The sequence below is a fragment of the Podarcis pityusensis genome (assembly GCF_964106645.2).
Source record: "Podarcis pityusensis genome assembly, chromosome: 1".
In the NCBI taxonomy this organism is placed as follows: domain Eukaryota; kingdom Metazoa; phylum Chordata; class Lepidosauria; order Squamata; family Lacertidae; genus Podarcis; species Podarcis pityusensis.
In genome coordinates, this window is record NC_138028.1 from 7,436,664 (window position 1) to 7,446,186 (window position 9,523).

The following is a 9,523-nucleotide window of genomic DNA, read 5'->3' on the forward strand; positions in this document are numbered from 1 at the left end:
TCTTCAATAGAAATACGGTAATTCATGACCAAAGGCATGCTATTTACTGCACCACTTAACAGAGGGAAGGGCCACGGTGGCTCATGTTTTTATAGAACGGAGTTACTACTGTCTTTCTTCACAGTTATTAAGGTTATTTAAATTGGCGTTCTACCTTCTCCTTAAGGCTCAGAGCTAGCATCAACATTTCCCACTTATTTATCTTGATGACAACCCTATAAAGTTTTCATTATCACTGCCATATATTGGTCAGGTATACACTACTTCTGATCTGTCAAGTCAGATGCAGCCTACTGGCTACATTCTGCACCCTTCACAGCTACTGACAATCCCTGTGTTACGCTTAGTGGATCACCAAGCTGCCAAACCTAATAGAGGAGGAGGAGCCATTTTCTGATTGCACTGGCTTTCCAGTAACTTGGTTTAGGAAGCTAGCTAGTGTAGCCTACAAGAACCGTATTAGTCACAGACTGACTGATTGACCTCCAGTAAGCTGCTCTTGCAGTTCAACTGGAGCACACAGCAAATGGAAAAACAAAACAAAAAGCCACTTGCATCGTGCACAGCTTGAATGACAGCATTTACAACAAGCAAGCATGTTATATCTAAACAGTGCCCTTTCCAATGTGTTGCAGGTGCAACAGCTTTCTTTTCATTAAAGTTCTGAAGCTGAAGGACCAAGAAATTTAAATTATTATATTTAGCAGTGTGTGTGTGGAAATCCCCATCTAGCAATTGATTTCACTGTTAAACAGTTCACACAATCCTCAAGGGCCAGCTTCCTGCTTACTGTTCTTACCAACTCTTACTAACCAATAATCCCATTAAAATACACATTCTTTAGATGGCAAGATATTGCAATGAAACCAAGTATTATCCCATTACTAGGAGTTAGTACCATACTTCAACATACTTGTCCTGTAGGCACTATTTATGTATATGCTATTCTGAGTGCTTCACTTTATTCCTTTAAATAACCAATCTTCAGCATGATTTTCAGTTAAGTACTGCTGGCACCCTCAGCCTGTTCCTTCGCAATGTCAGGCATTCCCAAGCCTGTTGATCCCAACTAAATCTGCATAGGACAAGAAGCGTTACCAATATTTTCACTGCTTTAAGCATCTACTCCTGGCCCTTGTAAGAGTCTTCTTCCGAGCCACCCGCTGCTAAACACCTTACGTTGAGAAAATCCTGCGTATAGAAAAAGGATCAGCTAGTTAGATTAAAAGGTTACCATGCCAAAGTTGTTTCCAGTGTCACCAGTTCTGTAGCCTGTTTACAGTATCTGGCGTATTCATCTGATTCCTCAAGAACACCTTCACATTTTAGGTCTTATCCTTCATTACATTTTAAAAGAGACAGGAATCTCAACTTTTTTTTGTAGGTGGGGATTTTATCTGGCTTTTAGAATACTTCGGGATGCATTCAACATAGAGCTAAGGGGAATGTTCTGTCAGCACAAAGATTTCTCCTTGTGCAACAGAATGCTCTCTCCTTCCTGCCCCAACATACTCTCTAAATTTGTTCTGCAGATTCCCCTAATCCGCCAGAGCAGATTTGGTGGGGGGGGGGGTGCAAGGGCAGAAGGGGGAGAGCCTGCTGCACAAGCAGAACACGTTCTACTCATACAATTATTTAGCTCCAGAATACAAACTAAAAATTGCACTCCTGTACACACGTAAGAGTGAGGTTTATTCCCATAAACACTCATACTTGTAGACATCTGGTGGACATGAATGTTGGAGGACTCGAAAGAATCTGCTTCTTCACATAGCAAATAGCTGAACTATATAATTCACTCCCATAAAAGGCACTGATGGCCACTTACCTGGATAGCTTTAAAAGCAGGTTAGACTAATCAATGGATGATAGCCATCATAGTTAGTAGCCATTGACAGACTATGTTCCACCTCCACCGTTGCTGGCAGTACGCTGCTTCTGAATTAATACCAGTTGCTGGAAATAGCAGGACTTGGGAGCTGTTGCGCTCAGGGCTCGCCTGTTTCCCACAGGCATCTGGTTGGCCACTGTGAAAACCAGGATGCTGGACTACATTGGCCCTTGGCCTGATTCAGCAGAACTCTTATGTTCTTATGTTGTGAGTAAACATGCATAAGTTTGGACTCCACATCTAACAGGTTAGGGGGAGAGTTCCATTATTACTAGGACATCACCTTAGAAATCCTAACAGCTCATTTTTAAAGTCCATAAATTTAAGGACCATTTAATTATTATTATAGCACACACAGGCAAGAAATAAACTACTAGAGCAGGCTTCCTCAACCTCGACCCTCCAGATGTTTTCAGACTACAGTTCCCACCATCCCTGACCACTGGACTGTACTGGAGTTTGAATTGCAAGGTTATTATTATTATTATTATTAATTATTAAATTTGTATACAGCCCTATACCTGCAGGTCTCAGGGCAGTTCACAGGATAAAATCACACTACAGAAACACAAAATACATAATCAAAATAAAAACAATCCAAGGTTGGTGAACAGAAAAGCAAAGCAATGAAAGCTCATTGCTCATTTCTTCACACATTTGCCCACATACTGGTATATACCGGGGGGGGGGGGGAGGCAGCTTCAGAATCATATCCCTGAGGCTTTATCATAGCCTGAAAGGGAGGCTGTAGGCTGAGTAGTAATTAGAGCTACCCGCAGTTTCCACACAAATGCCTTAACTTCATATTCACCTTTTCCATTACTTTAAGATGCAGATGACTATTGTAATTTTAACATACAAGGGAAACAGAACTACACGATCCATTGGTTTTAGGCTGTAGTCTAAGCACATACATATTTGGAAGTTGACTGAAATCAATGGGACAGGGTCCAAGAGAAGTATATTTAGGACTGGAGGGTTAAGACTTCATTTGCTGCTCTATTAACAGCTACTGCTTCCCTAAAGTCAGTGTCATCTGAAGAAAGTACGCCGCATCTTTTGAAGAAATGCAAGATGCCAAGTCCCTGCAACATTCCCAGCAAGCAGTAAAGGAAACCCAGAGAATCTATTACTGAAACTGTTTTATCAAGCTAAACCTGATGATTAAGCCATGATGCATACTGTATAAAGCAGACTCCTGCAACTGTCATGCAAGAGTGAAGGGGGTACCCTTATAGAAATAGTTATGCCTAGAACCTATTACCGTAGTACACTTCTACTTTCTCCAACATAAGCTTTTCAAGTACTGCTCCAGAATTTATAAAGAGCAAAACGATGTTCACTTTTCACTGCAATTGAAGGACTGGCCTCACTTACACATTGCAGTGCAGTACTAAATGCTTGCAATAAAGTAAAATGGGGTGGGGGGAAGAGAGAAATGTCTTAGAATAAGTGACGAAATTGATCTGTTTCAGCAGTTACATTTCTTTTATTATACGAACTATTTCATTTAGTTCACTTGCTTGAATGCCTCTCCTCCCTCAAATGTTTTAATTTGTGGCAATGTGCTTTCACAATTCACTTGGTCAACTATGGCATTAACTGGAAGTAAATTTCAGCCAAGTCATCGCTAGAAAAACTCTAAAGCATTACGAATTTAGAGGAAGACTGACAGCCAGGCTTAGACAAAGCTATGTGCACGTCTCCTCCCTTCCTTTCCCTATCACACAAGAGCCAATAGAAAGTTTCTGTTCTGGATCTGAACACAGTTCCTTGTGCTCTGACATCATGAGAAACTGTGATTAGCTCTGAAGTGGACGTTTTTTAACATGGAGAAAGGGGAGAAAGGGAATGCAAGCGCAAGGCTTGTGCCAGTTCGTTCCTGTACTGCTAGGCATTAGCCTGCCTGAACCAAGTCTTTGTTTCCCCCACCCATGTTCAGCCAAGCACAGATGAACAGCCTTCCAAGAAGAATTCACACCAAGGCTTGAGCCAACATACCTAAGAAACCACCTAAAGTCTACCTTAGCTATAGCACAAGAACATTTCCTTAATCTTCCAGGAACCATATTTGAACAGCACAATGAGAACTATTTTCCAAAGTGGGCCCACCAACATAGAATTTCTTATTTCCTGTGAAGGGCAAAATCCGCAGCCGATTTTCCTTTTGAACGCTGACATTTCATTTCTTAAACTTAAACCAGCACTCTGAGAACTTGATCCAAATGTAAATAAGTTAAAGCAAGGCAGAGAAAAGTCTGCTTCGAGTCTTGGATGCAAAGTCTACATCTCACTCTATCATCAAGATCCTTCAAGTCCACAATGAGAATGTCACGAGGGAGCACTGATAATTAGACGAACCTGCAATGAACTCCTGGAGAAATTCCAACACATTCAGGACCAACAAAGAAACCATAGCACTGGGAGCATAGAGCCGCAAGCACTGGATCATCTTCCCCTTGCGAGGCATGAATTCCATTTCCTTGAGCTCTTCAAAAATTAGGAGTCCACACCTCAGCCTATCCCTCCTCATAAATACTACACATCTCCCCAAGATATTGCACTCTAATCAGATTCTCATTAATTACACCATGTCACTCAGAATTCACCCTCCATATTCCCACGGGACTTTCTTCCAAAGACTGCCATCTCCTTCACCTGGTCATTCCTAGGAAGTTTATCTTTTAGATAAAATGAACTTTGGTGTGCAGCGATGGTTAGGAGTATTGGATGATGACCAGAGATCAGGGTTCAAATCAGGAGGCTTGCTGGGTGACCCTGGGCAGCTCAAAAGCAACACCAGAGTGTTGTTGTGAGGATAAAATGGGGTGTGTGGACAGCTATGTTTTCTACCTTGAGCTCCTTGGGAGAAAAGCAGGACATCAATGAAATAAAATATAAATTTTAAAACACACAGCTCCATAGGTAAGAGCATATCCTTTAGTCTTGAATTAGCCTCAGCCTCCCACTGTTGGCTAACAGAAGGTCTTCTTACAACTTTAGTACTCTTTCTTCTATGAAACAGAAGACTCCACCCCAAACTATTTTATCAGCAGGGATTTGAAGGCACACTTAGGGACCCCTAGCTTTTATGAACGGAGGGGCAGCGGGGTAACAGTGAGAGGATCCAGCACATTAACGCATACCCTTGGGGACCACAGGTTTAGCACCCCAGATTTCTTATCATGGGGCTGGAGGAGAGACATTTCCTGGAAGGGACACACCTTCAGCTACACCCACAGACAGGCTGGCATTTCCCTGCCAGCGTGCAAGAGGTTTCTTGTCCCGCTCCCAGCGCAAAGCAATGCCTACTCAGAAGCAAGTCCCACTGAGCTCAACAGGACACACTCTCAGGTGTGAGAGCTCAAGCCCAGGTGCGCCCCAACTTGGGATTGTCAGGGGGTTTTTTTATGCAGACTAAAAAGGCCAAACAATTAAGGGGGGGGTTCCCTATATTCCTTCAGCGCAGGTTAGAGAAAGGGAAGCAACCCTTCCTTACATCTCCGCAGGATTTCCTAACCAGAAGTGTGGGGTCTTCTGGGGGTGCATTTGTGGGTGGGGGGAATATTTCTCCTATTAAAAAGGGGGGGGAGACAGTCTGAGAACAGGATTCCCCGACTCTGGAGCAAACTACTTCCCACTTAATTATTTTGGGGGTCCCCCCTCTCCTTCACCCCCCAGCCCCCCATTCCTTGTTCCTGAGCGGCAGAAGCAGCAGACGTCCGAGAGTGCCGCCCGTCTCCCCCTCTCCGCCCTTATGGGCCCCCCCAAATAACCCCGCGAGGCCTGCACAGGAGTGGGGGGGGCTTCTTCCGAGCCCCCCTTCCTCTTCCACGAGGCGACCCCTGATCCGCGCGGCCGGGAGACCCCGCCAACCCGCCGCTCTTTCCCCTCACGGAGCCCCGCAGGGCCCGCCGGCCTAGCGGGCCGAGGCCGAGGCACCCGGGCGGGCCCGGCTGCTGACTAAGGCGCCGGCCTCGCGGGCCGAGGGAGAGGAGAGGCGGCGGCGGAGAAGGAGAACGACGAGGAGGAGGAAGAAGCCGGAGCGCGACGTACCTGAGGGGGAAGCGGGAGCCCGGCCGGCGGCTTGTCAGGAAAGGGGAAGCGAGGGAAGGAGGAAGGGCAGCGGCGGCGGCGGCGGCAGCGGCAGCAGGAGGAGGCGGAGCGGCGGCAGCCGTGAGCAGGCGGCGACGGCTCCTCCTCACACGGCGACGGGCCTTCGGGGCGGAGAGGGCGGGAGAGGCGGCACCGGCACGTCCGCGGCGTCGGCCCGGCCTTTCATCCAGGCAGGCAGACGCCCACCGCCTCCCCGCCCGTTAAAGGGGCGGCGGTGGCGGCGGCGGCGGCACTTTGGCCCCCGTAGTCCCTCATGGTTTCGGGTTGCCGCCGCCCCGCGCCTCACGGCGCTCTGCACATCCTCAGGGGCGCCTGTTTCGCAGCGTAAGGGAAAGCGTGCCTCTGAGGACGTGCAGAGCGCGCCGCTTCCTCGCTCCCCCTCCTCAGCTGCTCGCCTCGCCGCCGCCTCTTTTCGCTGGATCCAACCTCGCCCGAGTTTCTCTGGGAGGTGGGTAGAGGCGGCACTTTGACCCCCGTGGTCCCTCATGGTTTCGGGTTGCCCTCACGGCGCTCTGCACATCCTCAGGGGCGCCTGTTTCGCAGCGCCGCGCGTGAGGGAAAGAGTGCCTCTGAGGACGTGCAGAGCGCGCCGCCTCCCCCCCCCCCGCTGCCCGCCGCTTTCTGCTGGATCCAGCCTCCGTGGATGAGGTCGGGTCGCCCGGGGCTGGTTCCCACGTGCATCTTCCGTCCCTGGGTGGCTGGAGCCCGGGAGAGATGCTGCTGCCCGTCCGTGTAGGCAGCACTGAGGTACACGGGCCAAATGATTTGGCCAACCGCCCCCCCCCCCCCAGGGCAAGCCACAAAATGGTGCCCCGCCTTCCCACCAGGGAAGAAGGGGTGAGTGAGGGGGATAGAGATCCGCATCTGGGATCTGCTGCCCCTGTGGAATCTGCCTCCTGAGACGGTGGCTTCATCTGGCTTCCTGTGCCCTGAGTCTGTCTCAGGATAAGGCAGCGTCCTATGACAGTTCACCTGTCATAGAACTGTAGAGTTGGAGGGGGTCCTGAGGACCATCTAGTCCAGCCCCCTGCAATGCAGGAATATGCCATTGTCCCATACGGGGGAATCGAACCCGCAACCTTGGTGTTATCAGCGCCACACTAGATGACCCTTGGGATCCCTTCCAACTCTACAGTTTGATGATTCTAAGAGGTGACTAGCACATGTGCTGCTGCTGTGCCTTTATTATTGGCATCCATCTGTCCCTGAGAGACAGTGGAGTGCGTCTCTGGGGATGAAACTGCAGAGTGGTCCTAGGCTGCCCAGAAGACAAGACCCTCCCCGCCTCCACTCGGCCTCATTGATGTGATCCAAAGAATAAACAGAACACTTTCGTGTCGCCTCCTCAAATGCCATGTTCCCCAGTAAAATCAGTTCCAGTGATGTGGGGCCGAGAGTCTTAATCTCAGAGTTGTTGGGCCAAAGATTCCTGCATTGCAGAGGGTTGGACTAGATGACTCTTGGGGTCCATTCCTACTCCACAGTTCTATGATTCTGTGTACAACAGCTACCCCCTCCCACCCCACAAATATATATATATATAATTCTATCCTAACCTATTTCTCCAAAGAGGTTTGAGGCAGCTGGCAAACAGTAATGAAAATTGAATGAAACAAACATAATTCTTAAAAGCGCGCACGCACACACACACATACTCCACACACCAGTATGCTTTAAGATTGATAAATGAATTACGTACAATGGTAAGAACATGAGAGCACTGATGGATCAGACCAAATGCCTACCTGGTCCAGCACCCTGTTCCACAGCGAGCAACTGCTGTAGTTGCCTCTGGGAAGCTACTGGTATTCAGAGTCATGCTGATTCTGATAACTTTATCCTCTGTGGCTGCAAATGCCATAGTTTTAACTGCACCCTTGTCAGATAATTTATTTCCTTTTTGTCTGTCCTGAACCTCCCACCCTTCAGCTCCATCGGATATTGATTTATTTAATTTCTATATTGCCTGTTATCCAAAGTTCGCAGGGAAGTTTAAAATATAAAAACACAAAAATACACAATGTAGTATCCAACAAAAACAATAACCCCCACCTCGTCACTCCCAGGATGGATGACCCTGAGCTCTAACATATGAAGCAGGAAGAAAATCTTTCTTATCCACTTTCTCCGTACCACACATGTTCTGTCATCTACCATAAAGTTCTGTCATCTACTTCAATAGGGTAGGACACGAACCAATGGCTTCAAGTTACAAGAAAGGAGATTCCAGCTAAACATGGGGAAACTTTCTGACAATAAGAGCTGTTTGACAGTGGAACGGACTCCCTCGGGAGGTTGTAGACTCTCTTGGAGGTTTTTAAGCAGAGACTGGATGGGCACCTGTCATGTATGATTCCTGCATTGCAGTGGGTTGGAGTAGATGGCCCTGGTCATCCCTTCCAACTCTACAAATTATGAAAATAATGTAGGTGAAATGAGTGAAAATGTATAGTTAACACCTTTCTATGCTGGCTTTCCTGCAAGGGTCTTTCCTGCAGTGCTTCACGTTGGTCCTTTTCTCCACATTTTATCGTCACAAGAATCGTGTGAAGTAGGTTAGGCCAAGAAAAAATGAATGGCCCAAGGTTACCCAGTGAGCTTTGCGGTTGAGAGGAAAATTTGAACCTGGTTCTCCCCAGTCTTCCAGGTATACGGAGCTCATCACAGCATGTTTGGGGTGTAATAGGTGACTATTGCATTTTCCCACTGCAGTGGTCACACTTTTCGTTGGATGATTAATAAGAAAGCACATGTCCAAAGGCTGCTCCTTTGGTTTACTCACCAATCCCTGTGAGAAGAATGTGCTGCTTCTGCCTACCTGTCCACTCCTGTTTCATCTCTTTCAATGGGTCCCTAACCCTGAAGACACATTTCTGCTTTGTTTTGACCACTTTCAAAGGAAAATAGCTCCCTCTTCTGTCAATGCACTGTACAGAGAAACTTGGCATCTGCAGGAAGAATGAGATTTTGTCTCTGTGTTTGTGTGTTGGGAAATCACAATCCATGATGTAATGTAACTCTACCTTTCTTCCACTGGAATGTGCAAAGTTCCCACAGGGAGGAACAGAAAGGAAGCATCCATGGTGTGGGATTGATGGGAAGCCTCAAGCTCATCCTTCCCATGTGCTGGGGTCACACTTTAAATATTCCCAGCTCTGCTTCTCTTCGTCCAGCCAAGTGAATTTGCAACAGGCAGGAATTAATATAGTTCCATTTGCTTACTTGCCTTTCTAAAGGGCTGCCAGGCATATTTATGGCTTTGACCAGCTTTTTAGAGTGGCAGGCTGGGCACTAGATCACTCCATGGACAATTAGTTCTGTGGTTTTGTAGCTTTGGTTTTTGTTAGTTTTATTTTTGTTTGTGTTTCAATGGGTATTACATTAATTTCATTTTCACAATATGCTCTGAGCTATGGAAAACAGCCACAAAAATATGTTAAACCGGGGTGGGGAACCTTTTTTCACCCTGTGAATTTGGCAAACTGCATTATTGGGGAAACTGACACAAAAAATACA

General features: G+C 47.2%; 1 protein-coding gene across 5 annotated transcripts in view; it reads right to left on the minus strand.

Annotated features, from left to right (window-relative positions):
• The window catches only part of KTN1 (kinectin 1), a 102,091-nt gene extending 95,976 nt beyond the window's left edge, over window positions 1-6,115 (minus strand). For all 5 annotated transcript variants that reach the window (XM_081007661.1, XM_081007664.1, XM_081007663.1 and 2 more), the window contains exon 1: window positions 5,948-6,115. The gene's annotated coding sequence lies outside the window, so the exon portion shown is untranslated. The remainder of the gene's footprint in view (window positions 1-5,947) is intronic.
• Window positions 6,116-9,523: the final 3,408 nt, after the last annotated feature.